This window comes from Gorilla gorilla, chromosome 7 (assembly GCF_029281585.2).
Source record: "Gorilla gorilla gorilla isolate KB3781 chromosome 7, NHGRI_mGorGor1-v2.1_pri, whole genome shotgun sequence".
Lineage (NCBI taxonomy): Eukaryota > Metazoa > Chordata > Mammalia > Primates > Hominidae > Gorilla > Gorilla gorilla.
This window is the reverse complement of record NC_073231.2, coordinates 123,706,289-123,725,841: the sequence shown is the minus strand read 5'-3', so window position 1 is coordinate 123,725,841 and position 19,553 is coordinate 123,706,289. Positions and strand designations below refer to the sequence as shown.

The 19,553-nt window shown below is 42.3% G+C and overlaps 1 protein-coding gene across 2 annotated transcripts in view; it reads left to right on the top strand.

The window, feature by feature from the left end:
* EXT1 (exostosin glycosyltransferase 1) overlaps positions 1-19,553 on the top strand; it is a 314,157-nt gene that overhangs the window by 253,245 nt on the left and 41,359 nt on the right. The window lies entirely within an intron of this gene.

Here is a 19,553-nt window from a genome sequence, read left to right as displayed (position 1 = left end):
TTGTACCCAATAGGTAGATTTCTTCTTCTCTCATCCCCCTTCCACCCTCCCACCTTGAGGAGTCTCCAGTATGTGTTCTTTCACTCTGTATGTCCATGTGTACCCATTGTTGAGCTCCCGCTTCTGAGTGAGAACATGCAGTTTTTGGCTTTCTCTTTCTGAGTCATTTCACTTAGAATAATGGCCTCCAGTTCCACCCATGTTGCTACAAAAGGCATGATTTCATTTTCTTTCTTTTTTTTTTTTTTTCTTTTTTTTTTTTTTGAGATTGAATCTTGCTCTGTTACCCAGGCTGGAGGGCAGTAGCGTGATCTCGGCTCACCGCAACCTCCCCCTCCCAGGTCCAAGCAATTCTTCTGCCTCAGCCTCCCGGGTAGCTGGGATTACAGGTGCCCACCACCATGTCCGGCTAATTTTTGTATTTTTAGTAGAGTCAGGGTTGCACCATGTGGGCCAGGCTGTTCCCGAACTCCTGACCTCAGGTGATCTGCCCACCTTGGCCTCCCAAAGTGCTGGGATTACAGGCGTGAGCCACTGTGCCCAGCCTCATTTTCATTCTATGTGTGTGCATGGCTGAGTTAGTATCCCATGGTATATACATACATACCACCATTTATTTAATCCAGTCATCCATTGATGGACACTTTTCATGTTGAAAAGATGTTAAATACTATGTATATGCATATAATCAAAATATATATTCAGTAAAACCAAAAAGCTTCCAAAGTAACACAATAGACAGTAATATCTCAGAAGAATAAGGTTACTGGACACATTTCATTGTTGAGTATTTTTCTTTTGGCTCTTGCTTTTGATAGAAAAACCCAGAAGCAATATATGTGTATACACCATGAATGTACATTGAGTTGGGTGTGTTATACCTTTAACTTGCACTACCCTACAAGGATTCACCTAACATATCCATCTAGAAGAATCCCCCTCATACCCATACCACACTCTCCAGATTTCCAAATCAGGAGTAGTGAGAAGATCATGAAACCATCTCTCAATTATTGTTTTCTTCTTTTAAAAATACATACATATTGTGTAGTTGCTGACTTATTCTTCCTCATTTTTATTCTACAGTCTCCACTTAGCCTCCCAAGGGGAAGGTTTTGAACTAGTGGCTGGGTTTTGTGCCTCTGTTTTTGAACACTAAGTTCTAAGACACACCTCAGAGATATTGTGTGTTTGGTTCCAGACCACGAAAATAAAACAAAGAGCACAATAAAGCAAATCACATGATTTTTTGTGGTTTTCCAGTACATATAAAAGTTATATTTACACTATATTGTAGTCTATTAGGTATGCAATAACATGTCAAAAAAAACTCAATATATATACCTTAATTTAAAAATACTTTACTGCTAAAAAAGTACTTGCGATCATCTGAGCCTTTGGTGAGTCATAATCATTTTGCTGGTGAAGGGTCTTGCCTTGTTGATGGCTGCTGGCTGATCAAGTGGTGGTTGCTGAAAGTGAGGGTAGCTGTGGCAATTTCTTTCTTTCTTTCTTTCTTTCTTTCTTTCTTTCTTTCTTTCTTTCTTTCTTTCTTTCTTTCTTTCTTTCTTTCCTTCTTTCTTTCTTTCTTCTTTTTTTTTTTTTTTTGAGATGGAGTCCTGCCCTGTCACTCAGGCTGGAGCACAATGGCACAATCTCAGCTCACTGCAACTTCCGCCTCCCAGGTTCAAGCCATTCTCCTGCCTCAGCCTCCAAGGTAGCTGGAACTACAGGCATAGGCCACCATGCCCAGATCATTTTCTTTTTTGTATTTTTAGTAGAGATGGGGTTTCACCATGCTGGCCAGGCTGATCTCGAACTCCTGACCTCAAATGATCTGCCTGCCTCAGCCTCCCAAAGTGCTGGGATTACAGACGTGAGCCACTGTGCCTGGCTGGCAGTTTCTTAAAATAACGCAACAGTGGAGTTTGCCGCAACGATTGACGCTTCCTTTCATGAAAGACTTCTCTGTAGTCTTCATGAAAGAATCGTTTTCTCTGTAGAGAATGCTGTTTGATAGCATTTTACCTACAGTAGATCTTCTTTCAAAGTTGGAGTCAATCCTCTCAACCCCTGCCACTGCTTTGTCAACTAAGTTTATGTAATATTCTAAGTCCTTTGTTATCATTCCAACAATGTTCAAAGCATCTTCATCAGGAGTAGATTCCATCTCAAGAAACCACTTTATTTGCTCATCCATAAGAAGCAATTCCTCATCCATTCAAGTTTTATAAGATTGCTGCAATTCAGTCACATCTTCAGGCTGCACTTCTAATTATAGATCTCTTGCTAGTTCTACCATATCTGCAGTGACTTCTTCTGAAGTCTTGAACCCCACAAAGTCATCTATGAAGGTTGGAATCAGCTTCTTCCAAACTCCTGTTAATGTTGATATTTTGACCTTCTCCCATGAATTATGAATGTTCTTTATGGCATCTAGAATGGTGAATCCTTTCCAAAAGATTTTCAATTGACTTTGCCCAGATCCATCAGAGGAATCACTATCTCTGTCAGCTATAGCCTTATAAAATGTATTTTTAAAATAACAATACTTGAAAGTTAAAATTACTTTTTTTTGAATCAGTTTTGTTCTATTGCTCAAGCTGGCAAGCTGGAGTGCAGTGGTGCTGTCATAGCTCACTGTAACCACAAACTGCTGGTCTCAAGTGACCCTCCTGCCTCAGCTTCCTGAATATCTGGGACTACAGGGGCATGCTGCCATCTGGGACTTTTTTTTTTTTTGGCGGGGGGAAGTCTTGCCGTGTTGCCCAAGCTGGTCTCGAACTCCTAGGCTCAAGCAATCCTCCTGCCATGGCCTTTCAAAGTGCTAGGATTATATAGGATTATAGGTGTGAGCCACCATGCCTAGTCTGGCTGAATTTTTTGATTATAGAGATGAGGTCTTGCTATGTTGCCCAGGTTGGTCTTGAACTCCTGGCCTCAAGCATTCCTCCCACTTTGGCCTCTCAAATTGCCAGGATTACAGGCATGAGCCACTGTGCCTGGCCCCAAAATTACTTCTTGATCTATGGGCTGCAGAGTGGATGTTGTGTTAGCATGCATGAAAACAACATTAATCTTACACATCTCCATTAGAACTCTTGGGTAACTAGGTGACTTGCCAATGAACGCAATATTTTAAAAGAAATTTTTCTTTCTAAGCCGTAGGTCTCAACGGTAGGCTTAAAATATTCAGTTAACCATGCTGTAAACAGATGTGCTGTCATCTAGGCTTTGTTGTTCCATCTATTTATAGAGCACAGGCAGAGTAGATTTAGCTTTAAAGCTAAAGATACAGTTTTTAAGTTAATTCTTAAGGGTCCTAGGATTTTTGGAGTGGTAAATGAGCATTGGCTTCAACTTCAAGTCACCAGCTGCATTAGCCTCTTACAAGAGAAAGAGAGTCAGCCTGTCCTTCCAAACCTTTACACCAGTCATTGATTTCTGTTCCCTAGCTATGAAAGTCATAGAAGGCATGTTCTTCCAATCTAAGGCTATTTCATTTACGTTGCATTTCTGTTGTTTTGTAAAGACACCTCATCAATGATCTTATGGATAACTTGCTGCAGCTTCTAGATCAGTACTTGCTGCTTCACCTTGCACTAATATGGTATGGAAACAGCTTCTTTTTTAAAGCCTCATGAGCCAACCTCTGCTAGGTTCAAACTTTTCTTCTGTAGCTTCCACATTTCTTTCTGTCATCATAAAATTGAAAAAGCCTTGGCCGGGCGTGGTGGCTTACGCCTGTAATCCCAACACTTTGGGCGGCCGAGGTGGGTGGATCATGAGGTCAGGAGATCGAGACCATCCTGGCTAACACGATGAAACCCCGTCTCTACTAAAAAAAAAAAAAAAAATTAGCCAGGCGTGGTGGCTGGCGCCTGTAGTCCCAGCTACTCGGGAGGCTGAGGCAGGAGAATGGCATGAACCCGGGAGGCGGAGCTTGCAGTGAGCAGAGATCACGCCACTGCACTCCAGCCTGGGCAACAGAGCGAGACTCTGTCCCCCCCGCCCCAAAAAAAAATAGAAAAAGCCTTACTGTGCTTTGGCTTAAGGGAATGTTGTGGGTGGTTTGCTCTTCTAGGCAGACCACTAAAACTTTTCCAAATCAGCAATAAAGCTGTTTCTCCCTCTTATCATTCATGTGTTCACTGGAGTAACACTTTTAACTTCCTTCAAGAACTTTTCCTTTGCATTCATGACTTGGCTGTTCGGCATGAGAGGCATAGCTTTCAACCTGTCATGCCTTTCAACATTCCTTCTTCACTAAGCTTAATCATCTCTAGCCTTGGATTTAAAGAGAGATGCGGCCGGGCACGGTGGCTCACGCCTGTAATCCCAGCACTTTGGGAGGCCGAGGCAGGTGGATCACCTGAGGTCGGGTGTTTGAGACCAGCCTGGCCAACATAGTGAAACCCTGTCTCTACTAAAAACACAAAAAATTAGCCAGGTGTGGTGGTGGGCACCTGTAATCCCAACTACTCAGGAGGCTGAGGCAGGAGAATCACTTGAACCTGGGAGGCGGAGGTTGCAGTGAGCCGAGATCGCACCATTGCCCTCCAGCCAGGGTGACAGTGTGAGACTCCGTCTCTAAATAAATAAAGTGAGAGACGTGTGACTCTTCCTTTCACTTGCACACTTATAGGCCATTGTAGGGTTATTAATTGGCCTAATTTCAATATTTTTGTGTCTCAGGGAACAAGGAGGCCCAAAGAGAGAGGGAGGGGAAATGGCTGGTTGGTAGCATAGTCAGAACACACACATTTTTCAAGTTCACCATCTTAATATGGGTGAGTTTTGTGACATCCCAAAACAATTACAGTAGTAACATATCAAAGAGCATTGATCACAAATCACCCTAACGTACAATAACAATAAAAGTTTTGAAATATTATGAGAATTACCAAAATGTGATACAGAGACAGGAATTGAGCACGTTGTTGGAAAAATGGTGCCGATAGACTTGCTTAGGGTTGCCATAGACCTTCAATTTGTTAAAAACAAAAACAAAAACTCAAGATCTGCAAAGTGCAATAAAGTGAAGCTATGCCCATATTTACAACTAGCTGAGCAGACCTGCCACTTAGTTTGGTGTTTTAGGTTCGAGATGATTTCCGACAACTTTACATGTGCTTAGCATCCTATCAAAGCAGTGGGGAGAGAGGATATGACTGCTTTATCCTATCCAGAATGCAGCAATCAGAAAACCTATAAACAAGCCATTTTAATGTCAGCATAGCATACATATAAGTTCTGCATTTTAAGGTTTAGTAGTTCATTATTTGAATTACTCATTGCAGTGGGCACCAAAATCTTTTCAGTGCTCATTGCTTTGAAAGATTTCATTTATACCTGTTTCTCCATATGGCATCAAAACTGCTGGTAAAAAAAATGCAAGTGAAGTTCAGCAGCATCTACTTCACATTCAGAGGGCTATGTTCAGGTTCTAGTTATGCTTCGCTGGCTATATAACTCTGGGCAAATTATCACATCTCTGTCAGCCTTGGTGTGCAGCTGTGAAATGGGACCATAGTATTAGTGTTACAGATTGTGACACTTAGAATGCGATACTGTATGTAATTAGCATAGTGTCCAGCGAATGAGTGTGCTCTCAACAGTGTGGCTGTTAATATCATCATTATCATTGTTATTTCTACGTGTTAAGGTATTATTTTATAAACATGTTTTATATTATTGGCAACAAGCCTTTCCTTTAACACTTACCAGCAGCTTTCTTTTTCTATGCAGGACTTTGATTTAAAGATGAAAAATGTATTTGGTGGTCTTTAAATATCTATATGGTGTGTGTGTGTATGTGTGTGTGTGTGTTTTCTCCCCCTACTGCCCTCTCCAACTTTTTCTTCCAGTTTTTTTCTAAGAGATTAGCAGCCTTAAAGTTAGAGGTGGCAATGGTTTGGCCTGGTCTACCCTCACAATATGATCCTTACTTTGCTGCATCAGAGGTCCCTGGGTAGGTCCTGTAATCCCTAAATTAGTCTAGGAGGCAGATGGATGAAAATAGTGTCTTTGCTGGATGAAGCCCAGTTGTGGCTTTTCCTTTGTTCCCAGCTCCAATCCAAACTAATGCCTTAATAACTGAAATTCCCTTCTTTACCTCTCTTACCTTAACAACTATTAGAGTCAACGAGAAGGACTTGTTACCATAGCAGAAAGAAGTCATCTTAGGGCTTCTCCTGGCCTGTAGGACCTCGGCCCAGGCCTCATAGCAGTGAGTACTGGAAGAAGGGCAGAGGCCAGCGCTCCTGGGCGTTCTTCCTTTGAGCAGCTTCCTCCCCTGAGTGTGCCATCCCAGCAGAAGCTCACTGCTGCTTCATCATAAGGCTGCCTCTTTCTGCAATTAAGTCATTTCAGTATTTTCTAGCATGGTTTTCTTTCTTCCTAGAGATGCTCAATGTTAGGACAAAACACAGGCATTCAAACTGCTCATAGCATTTAGGGAGTTAGGGAATTTGGCTTTTAATTACCATCAAAATGTGATTATTTAGAGACTCAGCCCCATTTCTACAGAGCCTGTAGAATTTTGCGGCAATAGGAAAGGGGCTTATAAATAAGTGCTAAAAAGGTGAGTTGCCAGGTTTCCAGGGAAGAGCAGATAAGATGAACTAGAACAACTTGAAGTATCTTTCATTAACTCTAATCAAGTTGTTAAGGCTCTTTTCTGATGCAGCTTTACTATCTGTAACGTGGGTCAATGTCCGTTGCCTTAGTTATTGCTTAGCAGGTATGTGGAATCTGGAATGCTCTGATATGATCAACATGTTTAACTGAATGAAAGTGTTTATCCATCCAGACACGTGATTCTCCTGCCTCAGCCTTCCGAGTAGCTGGAATTACAGGTGCACACCAGCATACCCGGCTAATTTTTATATTTTTAGTAGAGAGAGGGTTTCACCATGTTGGCCAGGCCAGTCTTGAACTCCTGACCTCAAATGATCTGCCCTCCTCAGCCTCCCCAAGTGCTGGGATCACAGGCGTGAGACACCATGCCCGGCCTCAGACATCCAGTCTTTAATCATTTTTCCAGGCAGCATGGAGTCCTAACCGTTGTTTTGCAAACCATCCTATGGATTTAGTCTACATCACAGCAAAATATTTTTGACTTTTTGAGATGACTAATTATGGTACACATACTTCGTTTTCCCAAACGTACTTTAAATTTCTTGATGACTTTTGCATCTACTGTCAGCACTGCTCAAAGCACTGCATTCTGAACCCCAGTCCTGCTGGATACTTAGCGCTTAGGTTTCAGCTTAGTCCCCACCCCCTGACTAGGTCAAGTTCCTCTACCATGTGTGCTCTCACAGAACCATGAGTCTCTCCTTGGAACTACTACAGCTGTTGATTTTATTATATGATTAATTATTTGCTATCAGTCTCCCTACGCAAGACAGTGAATTCCATAATTCTGAATGGTAAAGGAACAGGATTTTTTATTTTGCCCACCATTGTATCCTGACAATAGAATGTCTGGTGCTTAGTGGGTACGTAATAAGTGCTATTGGTAAATGGATGGATGGATGAATGAATGGAATCTCATTGTCTCCTGCAGTATTTGTTTTATGTCTCTTCCCAATTTTGTCCATATGGGCTTAAAGACCTGCACACATAGTAGAGACTCCACAAGCTTATTAGGGAACTAAAAGTCATGTTGTGGGTCTTGGCACCAAAGCCTCACGATGGATTGGGAAACTAAGAGTCATATAAAGTCTTAGGAAGAGGCCTTGAAGTTTCTATGTTCCATTGGTGGTCCTGGCTGAGATAAATATAGCCAATGAACAGGCATTTATTTCTCACCTGTTCTATCAAGTCCCCAAAACCTGGAAGTAGTGTGTGAGATGGGGCTGACCCTGGGAAAGATGTTATCTCTTATTCAGAGCCACATAAAAGCTCTCTCCCCATGTCAGGCACATCTTTGGTTAGAAGACATAAATTAGTCCCTTGCATTTCATAGTGGTTCTCATGGTGTCCCTCATGACAGAGCTCACTTAGCTAGCCAATGGGACATCTCCAAAAAGCATTATGGAAAGGAGGCAGTGTGCAATTGTGTACAATAACTTGGGTCCTGAAGTCACAATGCCTCAGTTCAAATTATACCCACCTGCTTATTAAGTGAATTTAGACAAATTAGGTGTAATCCTCAATTTCCTCTTCTACAAAATGGGAGATATAATGCTACTTACTTCATAGGATTTTTGGAAGAGCAAATGGCCAAATGGACATAAAATGCTTTGCAGAGAGTTGGGCATGTAATAAGTTCTCAATAAATGTTAGCTAGAGTTATTACCACCATTTTTATTCATTGAAGGAGTTTCATTGCAATCCCAAGCCAGTCCCTATGGATGCCCTTCCATTCCAACCCTTTTCAGACTATACTGGGACCCACATTGTCCCCTGCCCTTTCAGCCCACATGACTTTGGCCCAGGCTTTTACTAACAGGGCCCAAACACAGTGTCCAAGAATGGCACCAATTATACTGCATATTGCTATATATTATTTTATCCAGCACTGTGAAGGCCAACCTGAACTGCCTGAAAAATCTTTGTCATATAGTGGTTTAGGGTATGTGCACCCTCCATACAAATGCATTAAATAAATTAAATAATGGTGTGTGTGTGTGTGTGTGTGTGTCCAGCTAAATTGCACTGCTTTCTTAGATCATTTAAGCACACTTAATCTAATGGAACATGGTAGGATTTCAGCAGCTTCTGAATAGAAGTTGGAGAGAAAAAAAAAATCCGAAACGTGGCACCAACTAAAACCCCCATGTAGTTATTTAAGGCAGCTTAAGCACTTCTGTGGAAACTGGGCTCCGTTGAAGAAATAGCCACTCCTCTTACAGAATGAAACCTCACTTTTTTTTTGTCTTTTTAAAAATTCTTCCTTGTATTTTTAGATTTTGGGTGAGAATGGGACTCTAAATCTGTTTTCAAGCTTTCTTTTCCTTTCTCTGCTCACTCAGAATTATTCTTTTTATCTTGGTTCTGCCCCTGGTGATATCTTGGGTAAGTTACTTGACCTCTCCTGGCTGCTTTTTTTCATCTGGATATTTGGACTGGATGATCTTTGTGGTGCCTTCCAGCTGTTAACATTTGTTTGATTTTATGATTCCCTCCCTTGTTATTACAGAAAGCACAAGTGTTGTGCCTTAAGCATAAGATAGGAAAGTATCCCTTGATCAAGTTGAAACATCTCCACTTTCTAAGTTCCAGGACTCTTAGTTTGAGCTTAGAGAGTTACAGTTGTTTCCAGGCAGTTTTTTGTGCTAAGGGTGGTTTGGGTTTTATTTCTGTTTTTCTGTAGACCTTATTGGATATATGACCATTTGGTCTTCGTAGATAATATCGTGTCCTGACACACACCAATGGTCTACCCTTGGGGTGTTTTGGAAGCCTGCAGGCAGCGTCCTGAGGCTGCCTGAGTCACTGTTAATGAACCAAACTGCCTGAAATGCTCCAATGGTTGACTTTTGGCACTTGGCAGAAAAATCCTTTTCATGTTAGTTTCAAGGTTGTCAGATATCATTATCCCCAAGTATTAAAAATTTCAAAGAAAGGAGGCAGTGTGTTTGATTTATAGAATAGTTATCTAGCTTTAGCTCTGACTTGGCTTTGGAAATGGTTTTGCAAGCACTCGAAAATTAAATCCATTTTTTATGGCACTACAAGGTATTATCTCACAGCAAATGATAATTAAACACCTGTGAAATCAATTAGCCCTTTAAGCAGGGAAAAAAAGTTTTCCAATTATGTTTTCGCACCTCCAAAACTTTTATAATTCCAAAACCAACACTTGTGGAGAGGGATATGGTCGACTGGCCGTTGCTGGGTTAACTTTCCGTAAAGATTATCCCTAAATTTTGCTTAGCCTTAATCCTGAGGAAGGCCGTTTGTGATACCAGCATCCTTCCAAAGAGACTGCAATCGCCTTTAGAGCTGACTCTTAGCAGCTATCTATCTGACACACAGCGGAGCTGTCAACAACTCAACAAAGGAAGTTACTCACTTTGTGTTTTGATGCCAAGTTTTACTTGACAGTTTATTTAAAAGCCAAGATACCTTAATGGAAACCAAGCAACAAGAATTCCATGTGACAGAAATGCTGTCCCATTAAGGGCCCTGTAGCCAAGAGTTCCGAGCCATCTACATTACAAATTCATACTCTAAAAACAGACTGATTGGTTAATAGCTGAAACCCAATACAATGGAAAACTGGGACTCATGGCCGGCCATTCAGCCCCACAGTATCATGTGTGTTTAATCACTGGCTTTGGTAACAAATTAGCTATTCCAGATGCTTCTTTTGGAAAATGATCTATACTTCTGAAGCAGTAGATGGATTTTGGGTATATGCCATAATAATTTGGGACGCAAAGAAAAGGCAAAAGAAACATAACAATGCCAGGCCTTTGACATCTTCTGCATTTTACCTCATATGTACAAAAACTGTTCCAAGAAAATTTTTGGCCTCCTCCTTTCTAATATTCATAAGTGCTTTAGTTATTAATTTGTGCCGGGTTTCATTGTATCGCTTTACGTAAACATCTCTAAAGATGTTCTTTAAGAAATTTCTTCTACAGACATTTTTAATGGGCTCTTGCTTTCATAGCAGATGGCATTTGGAGAACTTGACGAATCATACCATTAACTAGAGAGAGAAAGCTAGCGTTGTATAAAACAAAGATGAAAGAAAACTTCTCTATATCCTTTTAGAAACTTGTCATATGAATTATCCCTGCAAACATTGCCAGCAGTTCAGACACTTTATGACCTAGGCTTTATAAACCCATGAGGAATGGGGTGAGTGTTGAATAATCTGACATAGGTTCAACAAATATTTCCTAAAAGATTACTGTGGGCCAGGCATAGTACAGGGTCTGGGGTCACAGTGGTGAATAAGAACAGGAACGCTCCTTCTCTCATGCAGTATACATTACATTTGGGGAGAAAGAAGGTAAGCCAGTAAAACAAATACATGTGTGAATTCTGACCTTGGTAAATGCCAGGATGGAGATGAAACAGGGCAACAGAAAGAGAGTGCCAGGAGCACAGGTTGGTCTGTGCTGGCCTCTCTGAGAAGGGGCTATTTGAATGCTTATAGGCAGCTTGAGAGAGATCCTGGAGAAGAATTCCAGGCAGAGGGCACAGCAAGTGCAAGTGCAGGAGATGGAAGTTAGCATTCTCTGTCAAGAAATTGAGAGCAGGACTTTGTAGCTGTAGATGGTGACTGAGGATGGGGCAGTCAGAGATGTGGGCAGAGGCCAGTTCTCATGGGACCCAGTCGGCCAAGGTGTAGGGCATGATTATTATTCTAAGTGCCAGGAAGAGCCACTGGAGGGTGTTCAGACTGGGGGGGTGACATTTGAAAGTTGTCTTTGGCTGCTCTATAGACTATGGACTGCAGGAAGATACGATTGAACTCATTCTGTTTAAAACTAGTAAGAACCAGAGTATGGTTTCTGTTGCTCTGTTCATGCATGCTTGAGCTGAAGGAGGAATGGGATTAAGGAGGTATAGGAAGAAGGGTGTGAGGAGACTCTGGCTGTCACTGAATTGCAAACTCCATGAATGGGCAGCTCCTGGAGGACTCTTGCTTCATGGCGTCCCAGTGCTCAGAGTGCTACCTGACATGTAGGGCCTGCTCAATACTCCTTTGTCCAGTGAGTAAATATCAGGGCATGAAGGCATCCTTTGGGCCATCCGGTCCACCTCTCCTCAATCCAGTGCTTAAACTTTCTTTCTGTCCCACAGCCTCTTTCCAGAATGAGAGTGCCAGGGAGCTAGCTGGCTCTGTCTGCTTCTCAAAGGAACTGTGGGAAGCATGGCCAGCTGGAGGAGGAGGGAGAGGTGATTCAGCTCCACAGACCATCTTCCCCAGGGCACTGTTGTACTTCTGCCTAAGGAAATGGCAGAATCTAGACTTGTGGGCCTCTCTAATCCCTAAGGACCCAACCTTCATGCAAAGATATTCCTGTAAATCAATAATATGTGGCACCACATCTTCAACTATAGCCCAAATGTTATGTCCTATGGATATACCCATGTATCTATACATTTATGCATTCACATACCCAGATGGGAAAGATTAAACTTTCCATAGACAACTAGCTTCATGCAGCGTTCATAGTAAGTTGGGTGTTCTACAATTTTTTGTGAATGTGCTATGTCAGCCTACACAGAGTTCTGAGGTCTTGTTTGCGTATTCGGTACCAAAGGCTCAGGAGTGAGGTGGCAGCCCTGACTGTCAAAGTCACAAGGCAGAGGCTGGTGATGCAACAGTGGGAGAGAAAATGGGAAGGTGAGGTTGGTGGCATCAGCTGACATTCCACAAACTGTCATTGGATTCTCAAGATATTTTATAATCACTTAAGTGCAGGGGCCAGACAAAAGGATTAAACACTGACAAGAATGCAGGACACGGGACAGGCTCTGCACAGTGCCTGCCCTGGGGGTGAGAACAGTAGGAATGCCAAACATCCTCCTAATCCGAGGCCTGATCCAGGCTGGCCTTGCTGGAAAGGATATCTTGGATCAAGAAGGGAAGTGGTCAGACATTGGTTCGAGCTCAGTTTTCTGTGCAGAGGGAAGGAGTCATTGCTTTTTGGACTGGTGGAGGGTTTGTCATTGCAGAAGCCATGAGGAGGTTCTACAGCTTTTTATTCTTCAGTTCAGACATGGAGGAAGGCCAGGAGAAGGTTCAGTTTGAACCGCACTGTGCATGCATTTAACTTGATTACAAATAATGCTATTTATCAGGGCTGGTGAAACACAAATTTTCTACCCTCGTCAGCGTGCAGGGAGAAGATGACATTTTTAACAAGCTGCCAGACCTGTAGAAATAAAAACAGAGAAGGGATTTAAAAATGTACAAAAGGAAGACTAAATAAATAACACGATTTTTCATTCCCCAAGTAAATTGGGCTTGGTGTAAGCATAGGAATGAACTCATTCTTGGAAGAACCCAGCATAAATCAAGAGTTGGGCATGTGTTTGTTAAAGTGGACATTGTTGTAATGAAGGGCTTGCATCTTATCTTTGTTATCTTCTTGCTTCCACAGCCCCTGTACACTTTAATGCAAATTGGTGGACACTGAACACCTTACATTCATTTAACAACTCTTTTTTTGAGTGGTTACAGTAGGCCGGGCCTTATGGTAGTTGTTGGGTCAACAGAAAGTAGGACCAAGGTCCTGTGTCCTGGAATCCAGGGGAAGGAAATGAGAAAAATGGGCAACTTAATACAGAGTGAGCAATAGAGAGTTAGCACAGGGTTCCCAAACTCCAGGGATCAGGGAAGCCTTCCTCTAGGCAGCAGGAGTGGAAGTTAAGAAAAAGAAGGAAAGAGGGGCATGTAGGGAAGAAGTGCTCCCTCCACAGCCAGCCTCCTGGGACTCAGATTGTCCTAGGTGGGGAGCTGACACCCTTAGAACAGACACACTGCGCTGCCCACCCCTATCCTGGTCTTCTCGGGCTGCTGTCCATACTTCCTGGCTCCATTCCACTTAACCAGTCCCATTGGCTTAGAGCCTGGCGAAAGGTAGTTAGTGGTAAGATAATGACCTCAGGCTTCCCCATCACCATTGGGCCTGTGTGTGCCTCTTCTGGACCCATTTATCCATCTGAGTTCACTGTTGCTGCTGGCTCTTTTATTGTTAATCCCCTCTCTTCCCCCTGCACCCCCTCCCTGCCACTGTACTCAGGTAGCCCTTTATTTAGCATTTTCAAAAACGTTTTGTTTCGAACCAGAGAATTTAGGCCCATGTGTCTTGGAATTGCATTTCTCTGAGAAGAGTTTTGGAAGTGGGTATTGCTGTATATAAAAGCTGGTGCTGGCCAGGCACGGTGGCTCACGCCTATAATCCCAACACTTTGGGAGGCCGAGGCAGGTGTATCACTTGAGGCCAGGAGTTCAAGACCAGCCTGACCAACATGGTGAAACCCCATCTCTACTAAAAATACAAAAATTAACTGAGCATGGTGGCGCACACGTGTAGTCCCACCTACTTGGGAGTCTGAGGCACAAGAATCGCTTGAACCCAGGAGGCGGAGGTTTTAGTGAGCTGAGATCACGCCACTGCACTCCAGCCTGAACAACAGAGCAAGAAGACTCTGCTCAAAGGGGGGAAAAAAGAAAAAGCTAGTGCAGCAAAACCTCCCCTCTTTCAGAAAGCTTCCTGAGATTAATGTCATGGGCATGATGTATTAAATGTCTCTTATTTTCACCTTTGCTGGCACCTCGTTACTCTTTCCTCCTAGGTAGGTTGAGAGATGACAGAGCTGGTCGTGGATCCCATCCTCCTTGCACAAACCGAACAAAACCTGTGACACTTTACTTCATCATCTGTAAACTGGGGCCAGTAGCACCTATTCTCCATGATGGTGGTAAAGATAAGGCACCATAAAGATTACAGATTGTGCAGCTCAGTGCCCCACCCACAGGAAATGCTTAAAAAGTGGAGGTATTGTTGTTATTATAATTTATATCTGGCCAGGCATGGTGGCTCATGCCTGTCATCTCAATACTTTGGGGACTGGGAAGGATGTGGGAGGATCACTTGAGGCCAGGAGTTCAAGACCAGCCTGGGCAACATAGCAAGACTCGTCTCTATAAAAAATTAAAATTTAAAAAAAGTTTTTAAAAAGTTGTTATTAATAGCTATCTTTTTTTTTTTTTTTTTACTTACTTTTATATATTAGCCATTGAGCTGTTATTTAATGAGCGGGAATTGAGATGGTCATCTTTTACCTCTCTTGAAGTATGAGCTACACCTGGTACATGTTGTGTTCATTAATATACACAGGTAGCAATTACCACTTGGGCTAAGTTTAAGGTTCTGAACTGTCAGTAGACATTTAGCCTAAGGATGGGGGGTGGAGTCTAGAGTTGGTAAGAGATTATGACCTGGTGTGTTCAGTCAAGATGTTTGAGTCCAAGGACTCTTCTGACTCCCTCATCCCTGTGAAAGACAGGTGTATCTTTCCCCACGTCCCCAGTGGTTGTGAGGCTGTCATGAGATCATGGATATGAGAGTGAATGCCTCCCATAGGGGTTTCACGCCTCAGCCCCAGCCCACAAAATGTTATCTGCCTCCCTTCCCTATGCTGAAATGGATTTTAAGTGGACATGAAAAGGAGACTGGCTTCTGTGGAAAGCCAAGAAGTGTGAAAGGGTGAATATAAATTCCTGGCCCTGGTTTTAGCCACGCATTGCTCTCTGCAGTGGACAGCTTGGGATCAGCAGCCTCAGACTGAGGAGCGTCACAAGGAAATAAATTCTTAATCCTTGGCATGACTGGGGAGGTGGGGAGTGGTGTGGCAGTTCTAACAGCAGGCAATGCTCAAGGCAAAAAACTCTCTTGAGTAAGGAATTGTACCACCTCCAAATAGCGAGTGCCTTCCTGCTTGGGGACGCCAAGCATCCCTGAAGCTGCAGCCAACCTGGTCAGCCAGTCCCAGAGCCTAGCACTGTACATTTGCATAGCTCGTTTGTACTGTAGCAGCTCATTTGTGTGCACAGAGACTCTGTGTGAGTAGGTGTCATGGAGAAACTGTGGCTCCTTAAGTCCAGAGAATTCTCAAAGACACCAGGGACCTACACTTTTCCATATTCTATGTTTTCAAGTCTCCTAATTGAGATGGAACAGTGGCCAGTTGGACCCATTTTCCAGCTAAAAGATTGGTTCACACTTATATATGTTTCTCAGTTCAAATCTTTGCCTTGGGCAATTCCGTACGATTGCATGCTGTAAACTTCAGTTTTCTCAAAAATAACTGAAATTTTAGGTCAGGTATGGTGGCTCACTCCTGTAATCCCACCACTTTGAGAGGCTGAGGTAGGAGGATCACTTGAGCCCAGGAGGTCAAGACCAGCCTGGGCAACGAAGTGAGACCCCATCTCTACAAAAAGTTTAAAAATTAGCTTGACATGGTGGTACATGCCTGTAGTCCCACCTACTCAGGAGGCTGAGACAGGAGGATTGCCTGAGCCCAGGAGGTCGGGGCTACAGTGAACTGTGATCTCACCACTGCACTGCAGCCTGGGTGACAGAGCAAGATCTTGTCTCAAAATAATAATAATAATAATAATAATAATAATAGAAATTTTAAACTGTTAAACCTTTAAAGGCGAAGGAAGGGTCTAAGGCAACATGGTTAGTAAATAGATGACAGAGTACCTTCTTAAACTGAGCTCCTGGTAGTGATCTGGGGTGAAGTTTTGAGTGGGAGAGAAACAGCCCTTTTAAATTGGCAACGAATAGCCCATGCTTGAAACTAGGTGGACTGCTTAGGACCTGGCTTCATAAGACATGTCAGTTTTAGACACTGCATGTTGTATGGGCTGATCAAGGAGGCAATATGATGTAATGAAAAGAAAATGGGATTTAGAACGAGAAATCCAGGAGTTGGAACACAGGCTGGTTGGTCCTAGCTGTGACCTGCATTGGAAGGGTTTTTGAGGTCTCCAAACTTAATTGCTTCTCTATGAAATTGGGTTATATGAAGTCCTGAGCACACCATTGGTACCATGTCATGCTTCTGCTCAAGCCCTTCAGTGACACCCCAATCACCTGCAAGGGATCATCTCTGAGCTCTAGGAGATGTCATAGAAAGCCTTCCTAGTGGCAACCCACCAGTAACAGCAGCTCACACCCCCATACCTTCCCCTCCCCAAACTGGGTGGTTTCTCTCACCTTGGTGCCTTTGTTCCTGCTATGCTATCTCTACCCCCAGAAATTCCCATCACCTCCTCTTACCCCTGTGCCTGGTTGCTTCTTGTACATCCTTTAAGATTTAGCTCAGGGTCTCACTTCCTCCAGGAGGCCTCCCTGCCTACATGTGACCATTGCTTCTCTTCTCTGTATAACCCCCACCTCTACCTCATGTCCAATCCTAGCACTCCTCTCGCTGACTAATCATCATTTGATAACACATGTTGTTTATTCTGGGCAGTGAGCTCCCTGAAGAGTGCCTGACACATGGTAGACATTCAACTAATGCTTGGTGAATGAATGAAAAAGGCGCAAGGAGGTGCTCAGAGGATGTTAATTTCATTTCTCTCATCCCCATGCACTTTAGAGAACTACAACAGTCATAAATTATTTTTATTTTCTTTCTTTCTTTTTTTCTTAAGGGATATTATTCAAACTTGGGTATAAGGAAAGATTAATTACTTATGAGGATGGGGACTGGAGGGAGTAGATCAGCTGTAGATGTTAAGTTACTTTATGAATAAATACTTGAGACAAACTGTGACAACATCATGGGGAGGCTAGAATTGTGTGAGTACAGAGATGAGAGGCTGGATCACTTGTTTCTTCCCTATCGTCTTTGGTTAGCAAAAAGCAGGTTCACTTTGGCAAATATGCGTGCTACAGAGAGATTGTGGGAGCCACAGGAGGACCTGTGAGCACAGTGCACCAGCAACATCCTTGTCTATGTAGCTTTTGATAATAAGGCAAAAGCCTTCAATTAGAAGCTGCTGTTCTGTTGTGATTCACAGCTTCTGTTTCCATTTTACTTTAAAGGGTCTGTTCCACATTTGTCTCTTGGCTCTGTCTTTGGGATACTGGTGTAGTTTTCATTCTTTTTAATTGTTACTAGGGGTTGTAAAAATGTTTATGTCCCTCTTATTCTGATATAATTTACCATAATAACTTGCAATTGCATAGTGCTTTGCCATTTATATTCAATGTACATGATTTCATTTGATCTTCAAAACTTTGAGGTTTGGAGAAGTTGAATGATTTGCTGGGGTTACGCAGGAAGTGGTAGATCAAGAACCCAAATTCCTTAGCCCAGATTTTCTAACTTGAAGCTGGCTGTGTTTTCCATTATGTTCTGTTATCTTCCTTCAGTCATAATGATAATAGCTACCTTTTATGGTTTGCTTATAATATGCTCGTGCTTTGGTTAAAATGTATCACTTAATCCTCACAGTATAAGTATTATCCCCATTTTGCCAACCAAGAAACTAGGATTAAACAAATTAAATAACTTTCTCAAGATTACTCAGTTTATAAATTGAAAAGCTGGAATTCGAACCCAGGTTTGGCTGTGTCTGAAGCTGCCTAACCACTAAGCTTTTAATTACTAAGCTCTTAACTATGGTGCCAGTGGTTCTGAAAATTTAGGGTGCATCATAATTATCCGGAGGGCTTGTTAAAACACAGAATTCTGGGCTCTTCCCCCAGAGTTTCTGATTCAGCAGGTTTGGGTGAGGCTGAGAATTTGCATTTCTACCAAGTTCCCAGATGATGCAGATGTTGCCACTGATTGGAAGAACACACTTTGAGAACCCCTGCTCTATGCTACACTCCCCCATCTTTCCCAGTTGCACAGAATGGCTGCCAGCAAAAATATGTTTCCTACAGAGGGGCAGGACTTCAATTGTGCATTATTGCATAGTCCATTTTAAATGGGGTGCATCCCATACATTGTTCAATACAACTTTAAGTATAAAATTATTATGGCCATAGAGTGGTACTAGTGTCTAGGTTAAATTCAAGGTCATGTCATTTTTATTGCATTTTTCTTTGTAGTCGTTTGTGAAAACTCTTCTACCTTTTGTCCTTCTTTACCTACACGTGGGGAACTTAATGCCCATCTGAAAAGGGTAGCAAAACCATTTATTAGAGTGGCGAATTATCTGGGGTTAGTTGTCTCCCTCACCTACTTACCTTCTTGCTTAGGATATCATATGTTTCTTTTAAGTAGTGGGTGATTATGTGATTCACGTTTCTAAACATAAGAAACGAGGGAGAATTAGTCCATCTTAAAACACTGTGTCCCCCCATTTGACCTGTCAAGTCTCCCTGTCTTTCCTCCTCCCCGCAACCAATGGCAACCTCTAAGTGTTCTTTATCCCTGTAACTATGTGATTTCATGAATGTCATATAGAAAGGATTCAACAGTATGTACACTTTCGAGGGTGACTTTTTAATGCAGCATAATTTCCTTGAAGTTGTCGTGTGTATCAATAGTTTGTCCCACTTTATTGCTGAGAAGGATTGTAGGCTATGGATGTACCACAATTTGTTGAATCATTCACACATTGAAGGACATTTGGGTAGTTTCCAGTTTGAGGTTATTACAGACAAACTGCTGTGAACATTTGTGGACAAGTTTCTGTGTGAAAATAAGTTTCCATTTCTCTGGGATACATGCCCAAGAGTGCAATTACTGGGTCATATGGTAAGTCCATTTTTAGTTTGAAAAGGAACTGCCAAACTATTTTTCGAAGTGGCTGCACCGTTTTACCTTCCTGCTAGAAATGTATGAAGGGTTCTAATCTCTTTACATCCTCATCAGCACTTGCTCTCATCTGTCCTTTTGCTTATAGCCTTTCCAGTGGGTGTAAAGTGGTATCTCATTCATTGTAGTTTTGATTTGCTTTTCCCTAGTGACTATTGATGTTGAATATCTTTTCATGTGTTTAGCGGCACTTTGTGTGTCTTCTTTGGAAAAATGTTTATTCAAATCCTTAGCCTCTTTTAAAATTTGATTATTTATCTTTTTATTGTTGAGTCAGAAGAGTT